Raw genomic sequence first — 13,891 nt, forward strand, 5'->3', positions numbered from 1 at the left:
GGCGGCGCCGCCCCCGCTGGCCGGGCCCGCTGCGCGGATGGGCGCGGATCTCTGGGGGTCAGCGGCCGGGCACGGGCTGTGCCGTTCGTGGCCGTGCTGCAGAGCAGGGTGTCGGCCCCAGAGCCGCCGGCAGCCCCTCAGAGCCCTCAGCTCCTCTGCCGGAGCCGCGCCGCGTGTGGGGCCGGCAGAGGGGCGGCCCTGCGGACGCCAGCTGGGATGGGGCTGAGCACTGCCGCTGTGGCACCGCCTGACAGGTGTGTTTGTGAACGGGCCTTTGGCATTATCCCCACAACAGGTGGGTTTCCTGAGCCACGCTGCGTTCAGGTGACCATAAACTCTAATGCAGTGTCCTTGTGAACTTGCCTGGCGCCTTGTGAAACCATCAGTGCCTCTGGGTTGTAAATTACCCTGTGCCACTGAGTTCCACCATTCACAGACCAAGGCAGACGCAACACTCCTGGCAGGAATCACTGAGCCATAGAATGGTTTGGGTTGGAAGGGGCATTAAAGCTCATCTGGTTCCAGCCCTGCCATGGGTGATGACACCTTCCACTAGCCCAGGTTGCTCAGAGCCCCATCCAGCCTGGCCTTGAACAATTCCAGGGATGGGACATCCTTCCAGGGCCTCACCACCTCACAGAAAAGAGCTTCCTCCTAATATCTGATCTAAACCTATGCTCTTTTAGTTTGGATCCATTCCTCCTTGTCCTGTCACTACATGCTCTTGTAAAAAGTCCCTAAATAAAGGAAGGGTAGCCTTGATGCAGAAGCCCTCCGTTGGTGACAATTGTCTGGCTAAAGCACCTGAAAAGACAGAGACCATGGAAGACATTGGTCTTGCCACATATCTATCTATAAATGGAATCTTTTTATTATGGGATATTTTTAGAGAAGAAAAGTTTGCTGAAGGACAGTGAAAGTCAGGCCTGATGAGGACGCACCAAAAGTGTGACTTGAAGTGTTGTGCAGATTGTTGCCGGTCATTTCATTGATCATCTTCTGAGAACAATCCTGCATTATTCTTAAAGTATTGGGGAAAAAAGGAATAACAATATATGGGGGCAACAGTTTCTTGAAAATAAAGGAATGGTAAAGGGTCCAGTGCCTCAAGCTACCTGTGAAAAAAATACAGATGTCATGAGGAAGATCTTTTTTGCCTCTTTTCATATATGGCACAACTGGCTGTGGATGCTTGTAGAAGTGCTGAATAATATGTTTGAAGCATCAAGGATGACACAGTGTCGTAAGACAGTAATTGGCAGCAGTCAGCCTCCTGCCACCTTCCTGTTTGCCCTCTGGGATGTATGAAGTTGTGATGGCCAGTCTCCTGTGTTTTGACCTTGCTGTATGTACACTTTCCCAGTCTGCAGCTCAGTGATTATATGTCTGATTGTAAGAATGATGTGCTGAGTACAGTTAGATCGAGGATGATGGGATCTTTATTACCAGTGTGGGCAAGACAAAGATGCAGATGATGTAGAAAGATAGCTGAGATATATGGCCATTAAGAAGAAGGGAAAGTTCTATAGGCAGAAAAAAAAGAAATATATATATATATATATATATATATATATATATAGTCCTGATTCTAGCATACATGGAGGAGACATCTAGAAGCTAGATATGTGTAGCCAGGTGTCTTTTCAAAATGAAATCTTAGGACCAGCATCTCGCAGCACTGTGCCAGAAATGGGGATTAGCACAAAGGGATCAGTGCAGAGGTGATGCAGGGGTGTGATGACAAGGAGGGAGCCTCAGCTGAGCCTCAGCTGCTTGGACAGTGTCAGGAGAGTGTGTGGCCTGCAGAGGACTGAGCCTTTTGACTCCTCAAGGGTCGTGTGCCAAGAGCCACCTACTGCAGAGTGCAGGGAGGTGACCTGGCTCAATGGGGAGGTGGAATTCCAAAGACACTAGAAACTCCTAGAGAGACAGCAGAGACTACAATGGCACATCCCTCTGTGCATATAAGGGCCCCTTGCTTTCCTACCCAAAAGGAGAAGCTCCTTTTACTCACTATATGTGAAAAATAAATGCAGCTTGCCTTGCAGAGGTTTTAAACTGACACCTGTAATTCTTTGTGGCTTTGCAGTGATGAGCACCTGATAGTCTTGTATTATCCAAGCTGAGTTTTTGTGTGAAAGAACATGAGACCATATAGTGCCTGAGAAGAAGAAGGCAAATTATTGGAAAACTGTTATTAGGCGAGCAATCAGTCCTGTTCACTAAGCAAGGCTTCTAGTGAAAAATGGTAATTTATAAACACGTGCCTTAATGCATGCATGAAGGAAATCAAATTAAATAAATCTTGATGCAGTTAGTTAAATTGAATGCTGAACTTTTGAAATTTTGTCATAAGTGTACTGTTCACATATTTTTGAGTCCAGATTTATACATAGTGTCTGAAAAGTATAAAGTGTCATATGAGTAAAGAGTAAATTCCACCCTCCTCACTTTCTCTTGCCTGACGCTGACTAAACAAATCTCCATTATATGCTTTTGTTCGTTTGGTTTCACCCTTCTCCTGCCTGTGGAAATGTGTGCAGTAAATCAGAACTGTTTGCCAGACCTGCTAATCCACCAGATGGTGCTGCGTGTCTGTGGATTCAGGCGGATTTTGTTGGTGTCTCTTTTTAAAACAGCACCAGTCAGTTATCGACTCTTCAGTTAGAAGGGAATATAAAATTCCTGTTCTTATATATATATGTACACATACAGAGAATGTTCTTTTGTTTTGTTTTATTTTTAAAATTATATCTCTTAAACGTATTAGAGGAACAGGAGTACTTGTTACATGACAAATTGTTTTTCTGTTAACGTTCCTTTTGGGTTGAATTTTCACTTATGTAGACCACTGTGCCCATTTGTTCAAAAGATTTAAATGTAAACCCACTGTTTCTGGCCTTCAAAAGACTTAAAGCTCCTCTTGTACCTGTTAGAAACCATCATGTTTGTTTATGCCCAATCTCCTTAAACAGTTATCTGTGTGAAAAGAAAGATTTCAGTTATGGATTTCTTTCTAATACACAATACTTTTGCTATATAAAATATGGGAAAATATCTTTTTCTGACTGTACATCTAAGCCACCCTCTGAAAGAAGACTCATTTAGGGGATTCCTGGATTATTTATAACTAACCCAGTGTAGCCAGTTGGTGTCAGTTAATCATTGTTGATAATCAATTTCCCATGTGAACCTGCAAGTGGCAGGGTGTTTGATGATGGGATGTAATGGCCCACACTGTATCTTCTCTTTCAGATGGATGCTCTTAGGCTGCTGCAAAATGGAAGAAGCAAAAATAGGAAGAGAGATTGAGGGGACCACACAAGTGAGTGTGAGATCAGGACATGCAGGAAGTCTGAAGGATGGAGGATCTGGCATGGTAATGACTGAAGTATTGATTAAAAGCCCAATGCCTTTATTGAAACCTTGACCTCCTGACTTGGGTAGGAGAAGCACAACTGCATGACAAAGGAGAATTGCTCATAGTTCAGGTCTGATGTGTTATCAGATATGTTTATCACTAACCAGTGAATGATATAAATTAACAGCAATTTAATATGTTGGTCTGGGGGAAAAGAAAAAAGACAAATATGATCCAAAATCAAATTCTTTTGAAATTTGAAGAAGCTTAAATTTATTCTCTTTATCCCGTTCTACACTTTTTGCATAGTTGTGCTGGCAAAGGCTGCAATATTGCTGGTACAGTGCGGTGGCTTTTGTGTGCTGGAGATGGGCACGGGGGACAAAACCCCATCCTTTTGCTGCAATATTCATTTGAAAAGTTACTATAAGACAATGTGCCATAGGGTAATTTGTGTTGCTTGTAGGTCCTGAGTTTCAGCGAGCACTGGGAGGGCAGCAGCGAGAGCAGAGCCTTTGGTGAGGCAGGAGTGATTTGCGGAGGGGCAGAGCAGCCCCTGCGTGCCCCGCCCGGCAAAGGCGGGGTGTGCCTGCTCCAAACACTGCTCAGAAAACGTTCGTGTAAAACCATTACCGGGGTTTATTTAATAACCTCCTAACCCTCTCTCTCTCTCCTCCTCCTCCCCTCTGTTCCTCTAATGCCTTTTACAGCTCTTGCTGCACAGCGTGAAGCCTCAGAGCTGTATTCATCAATGACTCACACCCTTGCTTAGGGGCCAATTTTCATGGAAGCTATACAGGGAAATTTTGAAATGCACCTATCTCATGCAGGGCACAAGATGATTTCTCTATTCATTACTATTCCGAAAGGACTTGTTGTCCTTTGGAAATGTTCACATATTACTTACATTTGTGTGCGCGTGCATACGTGTGCAGAGCTAACTTGCCTTTAGATTTGAGTGGTTGAAAAATAAAAATGTACTGTTATTGTCATTGACACCAGTCAGCTGAAGGGTAACTGAGGGCCTGCTTACACTCAGTGAAAGCAGACAAATGCAAAGGGAAATGCAGCATTGTGCGTTAGGGGAGAAAATTCTACAGACTCAAGCACAAAACTTGTTAAAAATCACCCTTTTGTTTGATGCTATGAGTAGCAGCTTTCTGAGGAATTCGGGAGTAAAGCCAAGGACTTACTCTGAGAAACAAAACTGCAGGTCTGAAAGATTTTTGTGTTGATCAAGGTTATAATACCTTTCAAAAACACTCCAAGTAAACATGTTCATTTCCTTTAAGACACCACGAGTTAACCCAAGTTTTAACTTTGAGGGGAAAGAAAGGTAAAATCATAGAAATTATTATCCAAAATGACCTTTCAATTTAAAACCCATTTGACAGGAGGGGAATCATTACTGCAGAATTGCCAGTCATAGACTAATTGCGTTCTCAGGGGTTGCTAATTATATCCAAAATTACTTTAAACAATTTTGGGGAAGAGACTGAGACTTCAAGCTTAGCATAAAGCAGTTTATTTACGCATGTACAAAGTAGCTTACATCCCTAAGGGATTAAACCAATTTCAATATTTTACTGTAAGTTGTTGCAAAAATTGTGTCATGCAATGATGAATCAGAAGTGGTATGAAAAAAGAGGGCAAAATATACTTTTGCTTTTCATAATTTCTCCAACAGGCATTTCAAATTGTAATTCCAAAAATAGCTTTTTCCTTCACTTTGTTTCTTAAACAAAATGGAAAAATCTCTTTCTGCAAATGAGGCCCATCTACTGACATTAATTTCTACCTTCTGTCTGTGCAGGTGAGTTCCTCAAGAATGTGCTAAAGACCAGATTTTGGTTTTCCCTATTTGTTGATGTTGTTTTGCTGAATGAATTTTGCTAACAAAACTTTCTGCTTGACAGATGAGCTTTGTCCATGGCCTAACAAGAGAGAATTGTCTTACAGGAATGCACAGAATTTCCAAACTGCACATGTATGTTACAAAGAAAAATTCATGGCCCTGCCAGAGCCAAAACATAGCAGTGAGTCCTGTGAAGGCAGTAGTGTGAATCTTGTTTTAGAGATGACAAAACAGGGACATGAAGAGGTGAAGTAAATTCCCTCATATTGCCCAGAATACCAAGTAGGAAATTAGAAATATTTTATTTGTAATTATTTTTAATTTTTTATTTATTTTATTTTATTTCCAGGCACAGCTTTAGCACCCTGGGGAAGCAATGGCTGTTTTGTTTACAATGGGCAGCCTGGATCCAGTTCTTCCTTCCCAAAGTCCATTTGTGCTGTAGAGAATATGTAGGGATTGTGAATGTACTCCTAAGTAGCATTCCACAGTTGAACTAATTGCCAGGCCAAGCGAGAGACCAGAGTAAATGGGTGAATAATTTGATCCAAGATGGATTTGTACTCTACCAACACAGCCTGAAATCTTCTAATGCTTTTGGATTTGACTGTGAGCTGTTCATTGTTGTTTGAGCCTGTTCTTTTCTATTACCATATTTTCTCTGGATATCATTTCTGTGTACCTTATCTTTGTATAAAAGGCCACATCTTTACCATATTTCCAGGGAGTAGTCAGCAGAGGCATACAAAATTTACTGCTGTAGACCAAAATATGACAGATAAAGGTAGTGCATTACAAAGTTCTTGCCCTCAATCATGCAGAAGGCTCTCTGTGCTTCTGTGAGCAGTGCCACGAGTGTGGCTGCACTGTAATGGGAGAAGGGTTAACAGCAAACCAAGACATTTTCTGCAGCAAAAAGAGATGGACTCTTCTCCAAGCAATTACCTTCTATGTAATAAACAATGCCAGTGGTCAATAGAGGGAGTTTTCTTACCCCAATCCCCTTTCATTTAGCTTAAAATAGAGGTGCTATTAGTTTGACTAGCAGGTTGATGTATCATGAAGCCTGGTCATACCTGGCAGCATGTTAAATTTAACTGCTAGCAGAAAGGTTGCTCCAGTAGCTTTTGTCTATGCTTTCCTCAAATAAAATACAATAATGCATGCTGGAGCTTCAGTGGTGTTAGGTGCTTTTTTCAGATGTGTCTACTGATATGATGCAGCCTTTTGGAATAGAGAGTGCATTGCTTTTTATTACAGATTTTATTGGCATCATGAAGTTGTGAGTAGCTTCTCCTGTACTTTTTAGCTTTTATTTGCTCTGAAAATCCAGCTCTAATTACTAATGGATACTTTCAAAGATAATTTATTTCTGGTAAAGGATGCACATAATCTGTTATCATTAGGTATCTGCTGGCAGTAGATATAGCACAGCTTATGCTTTGGCTAACCCTTGAAGGAGGGGAAGGTTTCATAAATGAGAAAAGCCAAAAGCTTTTGTGCTTATATATGCTTAAGGTAATGAGGAATTTAAAGATTACAACAGCATATCTGTCCTTCTACATATGAGCTTCAGTAGATCTGATGTTCCTCATGGATGTAGTGAGATGTGACAGAATGGTCACACAACTGAGTATTCCATGGCTGAGAAGCCCTCAGGTCAGTTACAGGACACAGAAAGCCAGATCTTCAAGGCACCATGTTTCCTTTGTGTTACATACATCATCTCTGTCTGCTGTCCTTTCTAGTGGAATGCAGCTACTGTGATCTCGTTCCTGACCATCAGTTTTCTTGTGTCTTCTTTTTTGCTTCAAAAATACTTTTATTCGAAGCAGAGTTAAAGTAAAAAAAATTAAAATGCAGCTCAAAATTAGAAATAAAGCAAGTTAGTACTACTTAATATTATGAAATGTTATACACAAAAGCAGTGAAATCTGCAAACCTTTTAAAATTTCTTTTACTGCTGTTTTAATTTTGTTTTCATTCTTGTTTTTATCACCTTCTTTACAAAGAGTGTAATGGTACAGCAAGGGCAGTGCCATGGAAGGCCAGAGGTCTTCCAGTTACAGAAGGGTGATCAAAGAGAAGAGCCTTAGCCTGACCTTAGCCACAGCCATTCCCAGCTCTGTGCTGAAATCTCAAGCAACTGCAATTTCTTCTGTTCCCTACTTGTGTTTGTGAATTCTCCGTGCTTGAATCCCGCTGCTTCTGGCTTATAAAATCCTGTGTCTGTAGCAAGTTTCTTCATTTTCTTTCTGGTTTTGTCACTACTGAAGGAATCAGAACACTTTTAATTGTTTATTCCTTAGCAGTTCTGTATTTTGTGGAAGGAAATTGTCCTTCCTCCTGCCAGCATCTGTGGAGCCAGAGAACACCCAGAGTTGTCAAGGCAACAGCTTTTGCCTGGGGAACTGCAGAAGAGAAAGGGACAGGAACATCCTCTGGGCTTTTGTTGCAGGACACAGAAACACGTGTGGTCCTTTACTGCAAACACCACCTATGGGTGGGTCAGGGAAAGTAGAAGTTACTCACAGTAACATAATGAGGTGGAGCTTCTGCAAACAGCATCCTGACACTCAGGCCTGGAGTCACAGACCCACTCTGGGCTCCTCTGCAGAGTGTTTGTTCTGCTGGGCATGGCCCTACTGAAACAGAGCCATAAATCAAGTGGGTTTAGGCTTTTGGATGGGAAAAAGATCTTGGTTCTCTTTCCTACCGAAAATTTTTAGCAAGCAAAGCTTTCTATTTAAAAATTTTATCTCTATTCAGTGCTCTAGCAGGGTGTCTATTGATCTAATTGCTAACTGCATTCCTGTGGTGATCTTGCTTGCCTCTGCTGGGACATTTGCTTCTCATGATGGACAAACCTTACAGTGAATGAGATCCTTAGCTAGAATAAGGCACAGGGCTCACCTGAACCAACAGACCCATGCTAAAATTTACCTGGTGCACACTGTGAGCTGCATGATGCCAACACAGAAAATGCCATTGCAGGAGCTCTAGAAGTGCTTATAACCTAGCAAAAGTTCCTTCATTCTGTCCCAAGGACAGGATCCAAGGATACTCTCTGCATTGTAGCATTCCTGGTATTTCTTCTGCTTCAACAGCCAGCAGTTAGAAAATCTTACACCTGTATATTATAGTTGGAATACTCAATGCTTATTTCCAAAGAGGCATCAAAAATTATGCATTTCCCATTAAACATACAATGAGGCTATCAAGGGTTTACCAAAAATATTTTTATGGGGAGATCAGATGGCCCCAAGACTTGTTGCTGTGCTTAGTATTTGGCACACAGTGTCACCCTCTTCATGCAACAGCTACTTGATATCTCTGAAGTGCATATTTGCTGTCATGTTACTGCTATGTTCATAGTAAAATGCTATATAGGACATAGCATAATCTTGTTTGATATTATGATCCTGTAATTTACTTTAAAAAGATTAATCTTGTAAATACTGTAAAGTTTTATTAGTAGTTGCAGTAAGCTCTTTAAGATTTATGAAGCAGCATTATTTATATTTATAGTCAGTGACCTTGATACCTTCTACTTAGAGTTATTTTTATGTTGCTTTTTTATTTTCTTGGCCTTGGTTAAAAAAGAAAAGCACCTCCAAAAATTAAACCAAAACACTGCTAGATTTTTGATTTTCAAAAGATCTCCCAAACTTTTATAAACTGTGATCCACAGAGATTTTGGAGGCTATTTTAACACTTATTGCCATTTCATGTAGTCATTTAAGTCATTAGGGCGTGAGTAAGGTACACTTAGAGAGACAGGTCATTATCTTTGTATTAGCATCTTTGAAGTGCATTTTATTGTTGTATCAGTCATTTCAGGAAAAGGTTCTGAGCCTAAGAGCACAGATAAAAATATATACAATCCCTTTAAAAGGTGGAATATTTGAATTTAGCTTGCAACATATTGCATGAAATTATCACTCCTGTCATGTCAGCTGAAATATCAGAAATCCTATTTCTAATCCCTTCCATGTAATGTGGCACAGGGACACAGATACACATCAGCCACAAAGGGAGCCAGCACAGGCTCTGCAGGCTGCCTACAATTCAATTCCCCTTCTCCAGCCTCCCCACCCACTGGTTGAGCCTCTTGTTGCCCTTCCAACACCTAATGCACTCCTGACACAATGGAGGGAGGGCAGGAGCAATGTGGTGAAAAATCAGACACTGCAGACAAAAACTTGACAGACTGTCTTCCTCCCAGTGCCACAATATGAACTGGCCAAGTGAAAAGTGATGGCCATTATCCTGTCTCACTGAATGACTTAAGTGACTTACAGCCACATGCTGACAAAGTTCTTTGGACTACTTCCATGGGGGTTTTTAATTTAATTTGCATGATAAGATGTACAAGATAAGTTTTACAGTTTGAGGCAGCTTCATTTTCCCTGACTCCTGTGTGAAGTAAGGATAATTTCACTGGAGTCATTGGAGTAACTTCATTATCAAATGGATGTTGGGAGAGCACTTTCACAGTCCTTAGGCAGCTTTCCAGTCATTGCCCCTCAATACTCACCATAAGCTCCTATTTGCATCTTCCTGAGGCTGGGGGTTCTGGGCAGGCTGGGCACTCATCCAGCACTGCACATCTCAGGAAAGATGGCTCCTGATGGATTGCTCAGTGTTGTACAGGATAAAACCTGAGTCAACAGCCAGGAGTCTGCACCCAAAACTTCTGTATTGACAACGATCTGGGAAATGTAGGTGTTCTAGTAAGGGCAGTGTTGTATTTACAAGTGTACAAATGCTGCCTCAGGTTCACTTGAACACTTTGTCTTTGACATTCCAGGCTGGTACCTCTATCCTAGGATGCTGGCCATGCATCTCTTTCTTTGCTTTGTCACAAATACTGACTTCAGATATTTTTCTCTCTGAAAGTTTTGCTGAAGTGGATAAACTCTGGTGAAAAGTTTCAGTTCAGAGAACTGATTTCATGAAGGATTCCCAGCAAGTTCTTTACAAAATCTCTGACAAAAGGAGCTGCTCTCTGCCTGCCTGTCCAGTGACTGCTGCTAACTCAAAAGCATATCCATGGGTTTAAGAAGAGCAGCTGTGAGAGCAGAAGCAGCCAGAGGCTAAATGTAAACAGAGAGGAGATGGACCAAGATCTGTGTACTTCTGTAATTGTTGTATCACATGGGAGCTTGAGGCACCAAGCCTGGCTGTTCCCTGGCTATTCCCGACAGCTTCTGGAGCCTGGCCTGATCAGTAAATCCTTTAATTATTTACAATTGGGCCATGCTTTTATACATGTCCAAAAGCCAGGAGAAGGCTGCTTGGACCCACTCACCAGCTGCTGTCAGTGTGTAGAGCTGTTAGAAAGCATACTTGGAACAGACAGGAAGTATGACTTGAGAGGCAACAAAAGATGCTGCTAATGTACATAAGATACTGTAAATATTATGGCAAGCCAAAAAAAAATTCAGATTGTTGCAAGTGCAACATACTAGAAACTGGTTTTTTCCCTTTGCAGTGGAAATGCATTTAGCAATCTCTTCCCATTTATTATTTCTGATGGAAGCAAAATCTTACCACATAATAAGACAATATTTCATATACCTGAATCCAAGTTCATCCTTCCCAGCAGCATCCTCCATATTTTCTCCCTTCATTTTATTTTTTTTTTAATTTGTGGTTGGGCAGTAAAATAATATTTTTATGAATTATTACTTGCAGAAAATCAAATAGTAATGTGTACTCTTTTTATTTTTTTCACCTTTGTTCTGTGTGCTAAAATCATGTTTTTTGGCAGTTGAGCGCTCTGTTGACATAACCTGAAGTACATGACAATATGAGTGAAATTCATTATCAAGCAAAGAGTGTAGTGAACTTTGCAGCAAATCATCACAAAGTCATCTTGCTTTTCTCCCTGGTCTTACTCTAAATGCGATTTGCACTCTTATGGAAAGGACTTTGTGCTGGTTTTGATGTTACATACAAATAGTCTTGCTTTGTAAAACTCCCATTATGCCTGTTTACATTGAGCAGCAGTGCTATTGATTCGAGCTGTACTGATTGGAAAGCAGAAGTTGTTAATGCTAAACCCCTTCAAAGTTTTTCATAAATTTGTGGCATTTTTCCAGCGTTGCTCACAAAACAGCATAGAGCTGCTGGAAGGAAATGCTCCAGCTGCAGGGATAAGTGGAGCCAAAAAGTAACATCCAAATAGAAATTATCCAGTTCGTGATTTCACTTTGATCACCAGATGTTTGCCATGTGACTTCAGCGTTCAAGAACACGAGAGAGGAGAACGTGATGGTGTGGTACTTAGCTGAAATCTGACACAAGGGCTCATAGCTCAGCAATAGATATACACAAACAGTTACTGGCTTTTTCCATTTTTTTGAGAAATACCCTGCTTTATCATGATATTGATTACAGCAAACTATGTCCTCATGCCAAATTTTGCTTTGGCTTTTCAATTCTTTAAGCTCTGAAAGACTGTGGAAGCAGAGCAAGATACACTCCAGATTAATGGTATAGTTTAGTCTGGTTTGGTTGGTAATTTTTCTCTATGAAGACTGGTTAGTAATGTTAGCAAATCACAGAAGGTATTATTCTCCACCTCTAGGGCTCTCAGATTTAGATTTTTATCTTTTTCCTAGTTTTAGCACTATCAGTCTCTTGATTTAACTGCCTCCAATACAATGTACCTGAGGGAGATTTTTCAGCTTTTCTTAGTTAAGAATTAGTTGAGGCATTTCAAAATGCACAGAACTGAAAGGACAATTTAGAGTTTTCAACCCTTTATCACCTTTGTCAACTATCTCATACAGTAGAAAGCTCTATCTAAAATCTTTTTACAGTTTTTGCTCTTATTAGACTCACAGGATGGCTGATGAAAATTTTGGGTGCTTCAGAGATTAAAAAGTGTCTTGAAATGTCCATTTTAAACTTATCCAGGGTCTGTTTATGGCCACTTATTCTCAGAACTGAAAAAATTATGTGATGCATGCCATAGAATTTTTTCTAAGTGAATTTGGATAAATGACTGAATTTCTATGTATGACTTATCCCAAAGCAGGAGTTTTTCCCCCTCCATCCTCTCCCACCTGGCCACACATTTTTGTCTCTTGCTGCCTCAGGTATTTGCCAATTCCTTTACTGATCACAGTACCTTACTGTGCCGGGTTTTGAAGGGATGTTTTTATGCTGGAATAGTGAACCAGGACAGCTCAGCAATGGCCTGGGGAGCACACAGAGAGGCAGGGCCTGGCAGTTACACTTCTGGTTCAACTTGGTCTGGGGTTACAGCCTCAAATCTAGATTGAAAGGATATGAATTCTTTCTTCCCTAACATTTTGAATGATAATTCTTCCTTTTCCAACATTTTAACCAAATTCTCTGTTTAGATTTTAAGTTCTGCAGATCAAAGACTGTCTTTTAGTGACTTGCACTGTGACAACCACTGTGGATCCCCATGTTTAGATATCAAGACAGTGCAGATACAAAACCACCACAGAGCCTTTTTGATTGCTTACCTTCTACCCCCCTTTTTGTGTTGTGCTGCAAATGTATCCAGCTTCACTGAAAACAGATTATATTCTCTGTCCTTTGCCTCCATCTTAATATTTATAATTATATATGATATAATGTGAATTTTTAATTAAGTCAACTTTATTTTTCATTAGTGCAACAGCATAGATTTCATTAACTGTATAAATTCCCACTTTTCTTTATTACATGAAAGTTTCTTGTGAACTTCCTTGACCTACTTAGCAGTCCTAACAGTGCATAGCATTGATCCTCTTTATCTATTAACCTCTGAAATCTGTGATATTGACTTACAACATAAGTTTTAATGTAAGATGAAATAATTCCACCTATTATTTTGCAATCTGGGGAAAAAAAGTATTTTATAATAGGTTCTTTTATGTGAAACAAAGTGTTCTTAAAATTTTTAACAATTTCTGAAGGTACTGTCTCCACCCTTCACTACAGTGTTTTGCATACGTCTGGGATTTCTGGGTCTGTTTCTCACAGCAGTGTTGAGAAAATTTCATGCTTTACATTTTTTAGCTGTAATACTATTTACTTTGAAGAGAACTGAATATCCTCTAGTATTCTGCCAGGTCCCTCTCTAGACTTCCACACTGAGGTAGTTTTATTTGATCCTTTTATGTGAAAGATTAAATTTCCTTGTGTTGCATGGTGAGATACCAGTGCTTATTTTCAGGGAATTATCTCATGGAATGTTCCGTGTTCTAAATTATTTGCACCCAAATCCAAAATTCCAGAAGCTTTTGTTTCAGTAACAGAACATCTGATCTGCTCTTGCAGTTCCAGGGAAAGTCCATTCCCCAAAATTTCCCTATGTTCTCCATCCTCCATTAAGGAGTCAACCCTTTAATTCTTACTTAGGAAAAAATACAAATAATTATAGTTATTAATATTCCAAAGATAAATGGATAAACTTACATTGAGTCGATTGCTGAGAGGGAATTATCTGAGAAATTTTGAATGTTCATTGGTTTTCAGGTATATGAGCTTAAACTGAACTTTAGGAATTTATTCCAAAATTTTATGCAATTTAGTAATTCTTGGCTTTCTGAAATGTTCATTTAATTTACTGTATAAATGCCATAGGTATTTCAGAGCCTGAGCACACTTTCTGTGTTCAGACAAATATCCACTGTCTCCAGTGAGGAATTTTA

This window comes from Passer montanus, unplaced genomic scaffold, assembly GCF_014805655.1.
Source record: "Passer montanus isolate IOZ18808 unplaced genomic scaffold, ASM1480565v1 scaffold29, whole genome shotgun sequence".
Lineage (NCBI taxonomy): Eukaryota > Metazoa > Chordata > Aves > Passeriformes > Passeridae > Passer > Passer montanus.